Source organism: Pogoniulus pusillus, chromosome 6 (genome assembly GCF_015220805.1).
Source record: "Pogoniulus pusillus isolate bPogPus1 chromosome 6, bPogPus1.pri, whole genome shotgun sequence".
NCBI classification, from domain to species: domain Eukaryota; kingdom Metazoa; phylum Chordata; class Aves; order Piciformes; family Lybiidae; genus Pogoniulus; species Pogoniulus pusillus.
Genome location: NC_087269.1, coordinates 16,749,296 through 16,760,838, shown reverse-complemented (window position 1 = coordinate 16,760,838; position 11,543 = coordinate 16,749,296). Strand labels below are relative to the sequence as shown.

Sequence of the window (11,543 nt, the reverse complement as noted above, 5' to 3'; positions counted from 1 at the left end):
GAAAGTCCTTTGACATTTTCCTTACTTATCTTGTTCATCATTAAAACAAACCCAGAAGAATATTAATTTACAGTCTCATCAAATTCATATAAATAGGAATAGGATTTTAATGGGTCAGAATGCCTCCAAGTTCCACCACTTTCTTACCAGAGTAGGTTTGGAAAAACAATTTTGGTTTTGTAAAGAGATAGAAGTTTTTCCCAGCTAGGGAATACAAAAAGGCTGAATGGAATAATCACAACCCTTAGGTGAAGAAGAGCAACTCACTCTGTGTTAAACTGAACTCTTCCTGGTTTAATTGATTCATACAGAAATCTCACTAATATTGTTTCTGTGCCAAAGCAATACAGGAGAAATAACCAACTTTAAAGATATCTTTCTAAATCAACTTGATTTGTCAGAAATTATGTGAAGACATTTCTTAACTGTTACATTTGCATTTACTTATTCAGCATTTGTGATGGTTTGGGTGTTCCCCACCCCTACTTTAGAAATCACGCAGACTAGACTCAGCTGGCTCTAGAAATATGAATGAAGCTTATATTTACAGCTGGCACAATATACAAGCAGATATTTACAGTATATACAGAAATATACAAGGTAAAAGGTAATACAGAAACACAACAGCCCTCCCAGAAACCTGAGTCCCCAGGAGGGGCTCTCAACCACCCCTTCACCTTCTCCCTACCTCTCTCAACCTTACCCCAGTCCCAAGGAAGAATGGAGGTTCAGCCAGGGGGTTAGGAAGCAAAGTGGATTAGTAAAAAATGGAGAGTCAGGTTAGAGAGAGTAAAATGCAGCTCAGCCAGCAGCCCAAGCGAGAGTGATGTGCCAAGTGTCTTATCTATGTTTTGTGTATTTTTATACATCTCAGCAAACCTATGAGGGAAGTAGACATCACTCTTATTTTCATTTCACAGCCTATGATCTAATCCTCACCAAAACATTCTAGCTAGCTTCAAGCTAGCACAGCATTCCATTTAAATTCTATTTAAATTACTTTCAATGCAGCACTTAAGGTATCTGATCACTTAAACAGATCCCTGAGCAGCAGATGAATCAACTCTGAAAATATGGCCTCATACACTGTGAAAGCAAAGAGGTGTTGTATTCTGGATGGAATTGAATTTATACTTTTCCTAATATTAAGGTTGTTCCTGTCTGTTCTGATGAAGAGTATCACTCAGCAGTTGATGCAAAGGGGCCTTTTTGGGGGGCAGTGCTCTGAACCACAGTTCTTGTAAACTTCTAAGGTCCTAATCCTGAGAAAGCTCCCTGTCCCATCCCCCCCTCCCAATCCCATTGATTAATGCCCTTGATCTGAACAGGGGTTTTCCATTTTCATTTCCCCCTACTTATTAACAGAGAAACTCTCAGAATACAACAGAGCATTAATCATTTAATTAGGAAACAGAAAATGATGAAAAACTTACGGCTGGTGCATTATTTTGAATTGGCTCAGCTCATAATTTGATAAGTTCTGAAAACAGAGGGAAAAAAAACCAGGTTTTGCCTTTTAAATAAAGATCAATTTAACCAAGACAAATTCATTAAGTGAACTAAACAAAGGTCTGGTGACAGGTTGGACTGGATGAACTTGGACATTTCTTCCAACCTAGTTGATTCTATTCTATGATCTAAATAGTAGTTTTTAGTTTTGTAGCTACATGATAGTCTCATCTTTGTTAATACTTAACTTTTGATTACTGGCCTGTCATAACATTGGTGGAAAGCTGGTAGCACACACTGTGTTGTTAAGCTGGAATTTAGCTGGGCATGTGGCAGGTTAAATTACACTGGTTAATGAATCATTCAGAAGATGATAAGCAAGCCACAGTAGATGACTCTTTTCAGCTCTACCACAGAATTAATTTCTTTCTCCTTCCTTCCTCCCTCCCTTCCTTTTTAAACTGAAACCAGCAGATTAGCATATCAATGGCTGATTGGGGAAGGTTCTTTTAGCAATGGTAGGGAGAGTACTAACTCTCAGTTTAGTCTGTTCTCGTGCTAGATTTCTGCATGACTCTTCAATCTATGGAAAACTGGGGATGAAAAGGAAAGAGAATTTTTAGTGTGCCACCTTGACACATACAGTGGCCATTCTAGTGCTGCCCAAGCTAATTTGGCTACTGGAAGTAGTTCAGCTGAATAATTTCAGTGGTTTGTGTAGCCTCATATACCATTCATCTCAACCTACCAAAAGGTCCATACACCACCTTAAAACACCAGAAGTACTTCTGATGTTCAAGGTAGTGTGCAGCCCAAAGGAGAATTTATTAAGTCAAAGTTTTAAGTTAGTCTAAATTAACCTTTCTAAAAATTATTATTACTTTTTATTTTTTTTGTTTCAAATCAGTGGGTTTTCCTTTAGTGGAAATTTTCCAGCCAAATCTCTGAATTGTACCCAAACTAAGTTTATGATTCCACAATTTCAGCCCAGACACTTGCTAATACTAAAATGTCTTCTTTGTCAGCATAGATTTCAGCATGGGATAGGTCAGCCTGAAAACATTAGTAGATGTAATTCTAACTTTCCTATTTTTGCATCAGGGAAAGGAAATTAATTTGCCTGTTTTCTGAGACTTCCTAGGCACACTTGTAATGGAGGTGAAATCTCCAAAATGAATGTGTTGCAGTGACTTCAGTGATACTGGATTCATTGTAATATGATTGATGTTTGCCCAGCTTTGTTTAGTTTCTCTGAATAACATATCAGCCATCAGTCCCATTCCAAACTGTTTGCCTTTTCTTTTAGTATCTTATCAGTGTTACAGATGAGTTGATGTGTCAGGCATACAAAATGACACACTAATGGCAAATGTGTAAGATGAGATCAGGTGAAAACCTTTTTAGATCTCAGAGAAATCCCACTTACTTAGTCTGTATTAAAATTCAAGTGAATATGTGATTTTTTTAAAGTTCTTTGGTATATTTGTTGTGAAAATATGCCATTTCAGACACCAGAGAACTCCCTGCATTAAATACCATTATTATACTGCAACAAAACCCAGCTGCATATTTGCATCAGTGTGTGTATAGTAATTAGCAGCTGATTTAGGAGATCTAGAAATCATCACATTTCTGAGGAAATTTAAACCCATATTGAGCTATCTGATGGACAGCTGGGCCTGTTCAGACTTTGTCAGCTGTAATGATGACTCACCAGATTGCCTCTGCAAATCAATGACCAGCAATATTAGGGCCATTTCCTTCTCTGTTAATGCACCTTCTCGAGTAAGATGAGGAAGCAGCTATGTTTCTTTTTGTAAGGATTTGTTTTATGTTCACTCTCTTTTTTTTTTTTTCCTTGCAAAATAGACTATTTAAACATTTTTCTTGAGAGTAGGAAGATTGCTGAGGTACAATTGCTTGGTGATTGCAGCCAAATAGCTTCTGTAATTTGCCCTGTCCTGCCAAGCTGTTGCTTGCTGGAATGTGCTGCTTAAGCAGCAGTCTGCCATAAGCAGCTCTTTCCACACATGCTGCCAGATCAAGCACTTTCAACTGGCAAGTTGCTTGGTAGAGGAGGAAGCTATGGATCTTAGTTCTTCCTATACTGATGATTGTTTTATAGAGAGAAATTTAACTTGAATTTTTTTTTCCTTCAGAGGCAGCCTTCAAGAAGGGAGGTAAGCTCTGAGCCTCCCTGAAGTTGGAGGATATTGGCATCAGTGGCTCCAGCTGAAAGCTATCTTTTCTTATTTTGTATGTTTATAGTTTTGCAGTAAATTGCACTGTTGATTAGAAGAACTAAGAGCTGCTGCTGCATTATTATAGCAACAAAATTCTGGTCTTAGGACAGGGTACTAAAATACCCTGCAGACTCAACATTTTTGAAATTACATGGTAGGTTCTGTAAGAAGCTGACTAATCCTTGCAGGTTTTTAATCATCCATTGCTCCTATTGTTGTTTGTGATATAAATGGTTAGCGATTCGTACTGACATGAATGAAATGTATTGCAAATGAATATGTGTGATAAAGAAGTTGTTGAAACACTTTCTTTCCTGAAGGGGTGTGAGTTGCCAAATATACAGTGAGGAGCTAAAGGGACAGATTGGAATGTTTGTGGGTTTTGTATTTTCAGGTTCATACTAGAGCATAATTTAGAAAGCATATACAAATTACGTTCTTTTCAAACTTGTTACTGTTTTCCTCTTTTCTACTGTCTCAATTCACTTGACATCAACTTTCTCAGTAGCTAACAGTAATCCTAACTCTTAGCTTGCAAATCAAGCCAACCATCTTTCTTCTGCAGATAGCATCATGGAAGAAGAGAAATGCTGCAGTGGTGCAAATGTTTGAGGTGTGTCTCTTGTGCTTCTGCAAGTAAAGGAGCATCTTGGACTTGAATCTATCCTGCTGTAGCTACTTGCCTGTGTGAGTGCAGACAAAAGGGAAACCTTGCATCCAAAGTAAAAAGCTGAATTACTGTACACTCTGGAGCTGCAGCTGTTATGCATTTTTGTTTGGAAAAATTTAGACTGACTTGTACACATTGACTGTGCAATATGGGCCCAGGGAACTGGCATGTTTGAGGTGCTCTGGTTCTCTGTGTGTGCTTTGCAAGCAGCCAACATATGTGTGTGTGGCTTCATGCCTTGCCTGAGTGGAATTTGTGGCATTTTGTAGATTGAGGACACATGGAGGATGACTGGTAGGTGGATAAAGGGTAGCTGGCATGTAGGAGTCCTGATCTGAGGAAACCGAGTAAGCGTTGTAAGAAGGTAAAGGGAATGAGGCACTTACATGGGAAAAAATGTTAATACAATACAGAGCATATAAGGCACCTTCACTTGCCTCAGATTTAGCACTACTCTGATGAAGTCATAAACACAGCTGTTGCAAGTCATGGGGTATGGTGTGTTTTGGCCTCCACATTTGCTTGGCAGGTTTTTTGCTGTGCTTTCAGAGTTCCTAGCTGAGTTTGTGCTAAGGGATATATTTAGTGGACCTATTGTCTCAAAAGTATTTTCAGATCTATTTGAAAAAGGTGATCGATACAGCTGAGTTTATGATACATTTGTTTTGGTTTTGTTTTTAACAACTGTGTTTTGAAGTTTATAGAAGAACATCTCCTCCTTACTGCTCATCCTCTTCTTGCAGGTAAGCACCTGTGTAAGATGGTTATGGCTGCAGGTGCAAATAATACTTTGAACAATCCAGGAGAGCTGTGAAGGAATAGTAGGAGTTTGAAAAGGTTAAACTTTGAAGCGAGTGAGGTTGAGTACTTTGAATTTATTTTGATTTGAATCTGTGAGCTCTCTCATCCTTTGGAAGCATGATAGTGATGCTCAGTCCATTATCTTGAACTTATGCATCATCTCTACCAAGAATTTATGTATGAATTTTTGGCTTTTGATAATGGCATCTGAGATAATCCACCGTTTCTGTTTTAACTCAAGTGATCAGTTCAAGAAAGCTTTTAAATCCTTTTCCCCCCTCTCTTCTCTTTATTTCTCCCCCACATGAATTATGGTCAGTAATGCTGTTTTGCTGACTGATTTGCTTTGCTCTGTTGCTATGGAAAGAATTGCAGTGGTGTAAAGCAAAAGGTCAGAGGAGTCCCTGGGAAGAGGGCAAGGACAGAAACTTCCTCAAATGTGTTTTTTATTTTATCCTCCCTGGCAGTTGTCACCCATGCTATGGATGTGGTGTGAATCCTCTTTTTGCAGTCCAGTTAAAACATCAGGTGATTCAGAAAATTAAAGTTGCAAGAGTGCAATTTTCTGTTTAAGGCTCAACAAATGTTTCTTCCTAAGAAGATAAGAGAAGGCTCCAGGGAGAGAGAAGAGTGGGTTTTGATTTCCCTCCCACCTCCCCCCCATAGTCTGTAGTGACAGGACAAAGGGCAATGGTTGTAAACTGACCTAGAGTAAATTTAGATTGGACATAGAGAAGAAATCCTTTATTATGAAGGTGGTGAGACACTGGAGCAAACTTCCTAGAGCAGTTATGGATGTCTTCTTGCTGGAACTATTCAAAGTTAGGTTGATTGGGACTTCAACCTACTGTGTTACTAGATAAGCTGTCAATATTTGGGCAGTAAAGCCGCATCTAAGGTGGCAGTTTTGTCATTATCTTACAATAATGCTGAGTTACATTCTGTAACATTGCCAGTACTGAACATGGACCAGTTTGGAGAGGTTTGCTGTGAAATCAGTTTGTTTCTTTTTGTGAGTGTGTGTTGAATTGTATTGTATATTCATTGTATAATGAATTTTATGTCCTCCAGATTTATTTTATTCCCCTACATATTTCTTGATGTAAAGCAATTTTATATTGTTATGGCAAAGTATAGAATCAACCAGGTTGGAAGAGACCTCCAAGATCATCCAATCCAGCCTATCCCCCAGCCTTAGCCAGTCAACTAGACCATGGCACTAAGTGCCTCATCCAGTCTTTTCTTGAACACCTCCAGGGACGGTGCCTCCACCACCTCCCTGGGCAGCCCATTCCAATGCCAATCACTCTCTCTGTGAAGAACTTCCTCCTAACATCCAGCCTATACTTCCCCCAGCACAACTTGAGACTGTATTGTATCCCCTTGTTCTGTTGCTGGTTGTCTGGGAGAAGAGACCAACCCTCACCTGGCTACAACCTCCCTTCAGGTAGTTGTAGACAGCAATGAGGTCACCCCTGAGCCTCCTCTTCTCCAGGCTAAACAACCCCAACTCCCTCAGCCTCTCCTCACAGGGTTTGTGTTTCAGGCCTTTCACCATCCTTGTCTTACAGAAACTCTGTATTGAGTATAAGCAACTTTATATTAAGACTTATCTATATTTATTAAATGTTTGGTTTTGACATGAAGACTTGCAAGAAGCCAGGATTAGAAGAAATCTACAGCTGCTTTTTTCACTTCTGAGACACAGAAATTAGGAGTGTAAATAACAATATTCTATAGTTATGCAGTTAATGTGAGTAAACACCTTAAAAATCATAGAGTTGTGATTGGCTGTGTCAATGATATGCCCTGTTCATTGACACAGTGAGCTATCTGTGACAAGTCAGAGAAGGTGGCATTTCTTAGTAAAAATCTCCTTATGGAGTATAAAAATATCTTTACAGAATAAGATCTCAGTGCTGGCCTCTAGAAGTGCTGCTTAACCTAAAGACTTTTGCCAGCGATAGCTGTCAAAAACTGTTTGAATGTCTCAGATTTTGTAAAGCACGGAGTAAATGCAGAGTGGAAAAATTTTAGGCCTCCTGGGGTGAGAAAGCAGAAAGTAAATAAAGTGCATAATCCTTAAAATTAAAGATCAGTTCAGAAATAAAGGCACAGTAAAGAGCTGTTTCATGAAAAACGGACAATTACTAATTTTAAGTTGTTATCCATTCAGAAGTGTCTAAAGCTGACATCTAGTGGTGGCAAGAGCACTTTGTGTCCAAAAGTGGCTTTATAATGAGACCATTTGTGCAGTAGATTAATACATTTATACCCTTTTCATCTATAGCCTTAATCACAGGTTGGAATGCAGAGATGAACAGGAAATTGTACTTGATTAACAAGTGGCTCAGGGGCTGGTGCCACCAACAAAAGTGTGGATTCTTTCATCTTGGGGAACTTCATATGGCCCCAGGTCTGCAGCAACAGATGGGGTACGGCTGATTCAGAGGGGGAGAAGGAGCCTGGCACATGAGCTGGCTGGGCTTGTTGAGAGGGCTTTAAACTAGAATGGAACGGGGAGGGTGTTAAACATGACAGCACTGACAGACAAACTGAAGGAGGCTAAGGGTGGTAGGCCAGAGATAGGGGTAAAACCAGCAGCCCAGCTGAAGTGTATGTACACTAATGCATGCAGCATGGGTAACAAACAGGAGGAGCTGGAAGCCTTGGTGCAGGAGGAAAGCTACGATGCTGTTGCCGTCACAGAAACGTGGTGAGATAACTCGCACAATTGGAGTGCTGTAATCAATGGCTGCAAACTCTTCAGGAGAGACAGGCAAGAGAGAAGGGGTGGAGCAGTGGCTCTGTATATTAGGAATGCTCTGGATGTCATGGAGGTAGAGATTAAGGATGATCAAATTGAGTCCCTGTGGGTGAGAATTAAGGGGAAGGCCAAAAGGGCTGACATCCTGGTTGGAGTCTGTTATAGATCACCCAACCAGGAAGAAGAGGTTGATATATTACTCTTTAAGCAACTGGAGGCTGCCTCAAGATCACCTGCCCTTGTTCTTGTGGGAGACTTTAACCTGCCAGACATCTGCTGGGACTTTAATACTGCAGAGAAGAGGCAGTCTAGAAGGTTCCTAGAGTGTGTGGAGGACAACTTCTTATGTCAGCTGTTATGTGAGCCTACCAGGGGTGCAGCCCTGTTTGACCTGCTGCTCACAAATAGAGAGAGGCTGGTAGGGGGTGTGGTGGTTGGAGGCTGCCTGGGGTGCAGTGACCATAAAATTATAGTTTTGAATATATGGTGAAACAAGGAGGGGCATCAACAGAACCTCCATGCTAGACTTCCGAAGAGCAGACTTTGGCCTATTTAAGGATTCATTCCAATATGGGTCAAGAACTGGCTGGAGAGCTGGACCCAGAGACTGATGGTGAATGGTGCCACATCCAGTTGGCAGCTGTCACTAGTGGTGTTCGCCAAGGATCAGTGCTGGGCCCAGTCCTGTTCAACATCTTTATTGGTGATCTGGACGAGGGGATTGAGTCCTGCATCAGTAAGTTTGCAGCTGACACCACGCTAGGAGCAGGTGTGGAGCTGTTGGAAGGTAGGAGAGCCCTGCAGAGGGACCTGGACAGGCTGGATGGGTGGGAAGAGGCCAATGGGATGAGATTTAACAAGGCCAAGTGCAGGGTTCTGCACTTTGGCCACAAGAACCCCAAGCAGTGCTACAGGCTGGGGACAGAGTGGCTGGAGAGCAGCCAGGAAGAAAGGGACCTGGGGGTACTGGTAGACAGTAGGCTGAAGATGAGGCAGCAGTGTGCCCAGATGGCCAAGAGAGCCAATGGCATCCTGGCCTGCATCAGGAACAGTGTGGCCAGTAGGACGAGGGAGGTTATTCTTCCCCTGTACTCAACACTGGTCAAGCCACACTTTGAGTACTGTGTCCAGTTCTGAGCTCCTCAATTCAAGAGAGATGTTGAGATACTGCAATGTGTCCAGGGAAGGGTGACAAAACTGGTGAGAGGCCTGGAACACAAACCCTATGAGGAGAGGCTGAGGGAGCTGGGGTTCTTCAGCCTGGAGAAGAGGAGGCTCAGAGGTGACCTCCTTGCTGTCTACAACTACCTGAAGGGGGGTTGTAGCCAGGTGGGAGTTGGTCTCTTCTCCCAGATAACCAGCAATACAACAAGGGGACACAGTCTCAAGTTGTGCTGGGGGAAGTGTAGGCTGGATGTTAGGAGGAAGTTCTTCCCAGCGAGAGTGATTGGCATTGGAATGGGCTGCCCAGGGAGGTGGTGGAGTCACTGTTCCTGGAGGTGTTTAAGAGAAGACTGGATGAGGCACTTAGTGCCATGGTCTAGTTGATTGGCTGGGTGTGGTTGATAGGTTGGCCTGGATGATCTTGTAGGTCTCTTCCAACCTGGTTGATTCTATAAGTTGTGACTATATTATATACTTAAATTGCAATTCCCCATGCTTTAGCCTGACTTAAATGCCGTTTGTTTGTGTTACAGAACTGTTCATATTAAATCCTTGTCCTTTTTATAGTATCTCGTTTAAGCAATGTGGGGTGAGGGTGTCTTCATTTTCATGAATGCATAGATTCCCGTTAGAGAAGAGTCATCCTGATGACCAGTTTCTTTAGAGAGGGGTGGAAAAGCCTTTAGGATTAAAACATTCCCATCCAAAAAGATGAGGATAAGAGTAAAGAATCTCAGCAGTGTCACCGGGGAAACTGGTTGGCAGCTACCAATTTTAGACCTGTTATAAATAAGCAGAAGCCAGGCTTCAAAGCCCTGATGTATGTCTCAAGTTTGGCATTAATCACAGGTATAAGCTTCTCTGGGAGGGGAAGCAGGACTTTATGGCCTGAGATCTCAAATGAATACAGGTAACATGTGGGGTTTGAATCTACAGAGCAAGCAGGCGTGTGCTTAAGTCTCTCCTATCAAAGGCAAGAGGATAGTCTCATTTGCTGGGGCATGTGCTGAATTGTTTTGCTGAGTCATGCTTGAGCTCTTAATTTTTCACTCATGATTTAATTCAAACACATTTATTTTTTCTTCCACATTTTCCTAGCTTATTCTGAATTTTAGTATCTTTGAAGAAAACACCTTTGCTTAAACTCTGTGTGATGCCTACCCCAAGGAGTCTTCAGTTTAGCTTTGTCCTCAGCGCTATTTTATGTGTAATGGGTAAATTACTAATAAAGGGGCAAACGAGGAGCAAACTTATGCAGCAATGAAATATAAATGATTTAAAAAATATTTTAAAATGCAGCTTAAGGGGTCTAAGAATGAAATTCAAGATTCACATAGAAAAATTTAAAAGCAGCATTCAAATCTGTCATCCAGATCATAAAATGAAAGAGATCAATAAGAGAGTTCTGGGTAAAGACAGGCAAATCTGAAGGAAAGGAAAGGAAATGTTTCAGTGAAAATATAGTTAGAAGTGAGCAAAAATAAGGAAAAAAAATGTTTGTTTTTTTTCAGCATTGGCATTTTGTGACAAGAATTGTCCAACTATATTGGTCATTTTTTGGTTGTAAATATTTGTTTTACAGACTTCTTAGTTCATAGTAACTTACAAATATCTTGGAGGTAAATATATTGGTAGTATAGTTCTAGTGAAACAGCTTCATGCAGCCTCAAGGCTGAGGTGAGCCACGCAATGCTGCCTCTATCATTCCATCTCTGCTACTTTCAAAGCACTTTGAATCATATTTGTTGAACAAAAACATTGATATTCTGCAACGAAACTAAAGTCACAGTTACAGAATTGGTATAAGAAATAGCTGCTGTCATTTCAGATAGGTGAGCCTACTGCTTCAGTGTGAATGCAGAGGTGAGCAGCAATCCTGTTTGTTGTAGAGCTGCTTGGTAAGGACAAGATTAGTTGTTAACGGCTGTGCCAGCCAGAGCTGGGTGATGCAGTCTTATCTGTCCTGAGGCTGGTAATCCAGTGCAGATGCTTAACAGTTCTAATATACTTTTGACCTTTCAGGTCTGAGTGTGGGAGTGATTGTGATGACATGAAGTCAATTGCTATGTACCATCACTCTTGACTTTATCTGCACTCACTGGAGCATCTCCTTACTGTTTGGACATGCTTTTCCAAAAGATTGAAAGCACAGGGATAAGTCCAGCCAGAATTGCTGCTAGATCAGATGTCTCTAAGATTTCACAGCAGCCATCTCTGCATTTGCTTATATCGTAAGGATGAAGTTGTGTTGATATCAGTGTTAGTAGCAAGGGAATGCATTCAGGAAACGCATGGTGTAAAGAGGACTGCTGTGGATGGGTTTCTTGGTCCACTGTGTATTCATCAGCCAACAGGAAGTGCTGATGGTATTTTGTCTTCATATTTGCTTTAAACTAAACTGCTTATCTAATGTTCTATTGCCAAAAGCAGCATTTAACATGTCTTGGGA

General features: G+C 41.0%; 1 long non-coding RNA gene across 2 annotated transcripts; it reads left to right on the top strand.

Annotated features, from left to right (window-relative positions):
* The first annotated feature begins 3,136 nt into the window (after positions 1-3,136).
* LOC135176056 (uncharacterized) lies at positions 3,137-4,532 on the top strand. 2 transcript variants are annotated; one of them, XR_010302547.1, is made up of 4 exons: positions 3,137-3,265; positions 3,609-3,629; positions 3,718-3,846; positions 4,258-4,532. It is a non-coding gene; the product is annotated as an uncharacterized LOC135176056 (long non-coding RNA). The 2 variants fall into 2 exon arrangements; XR_010302546.1 differs by lacking the exon at positions 3,137-3,265 and having other exon boundaries at positions 3,317-3,629.
* The last annotated feature ends 7,011 nt before the right edge of the window (positions 4,533-11,543 follow it).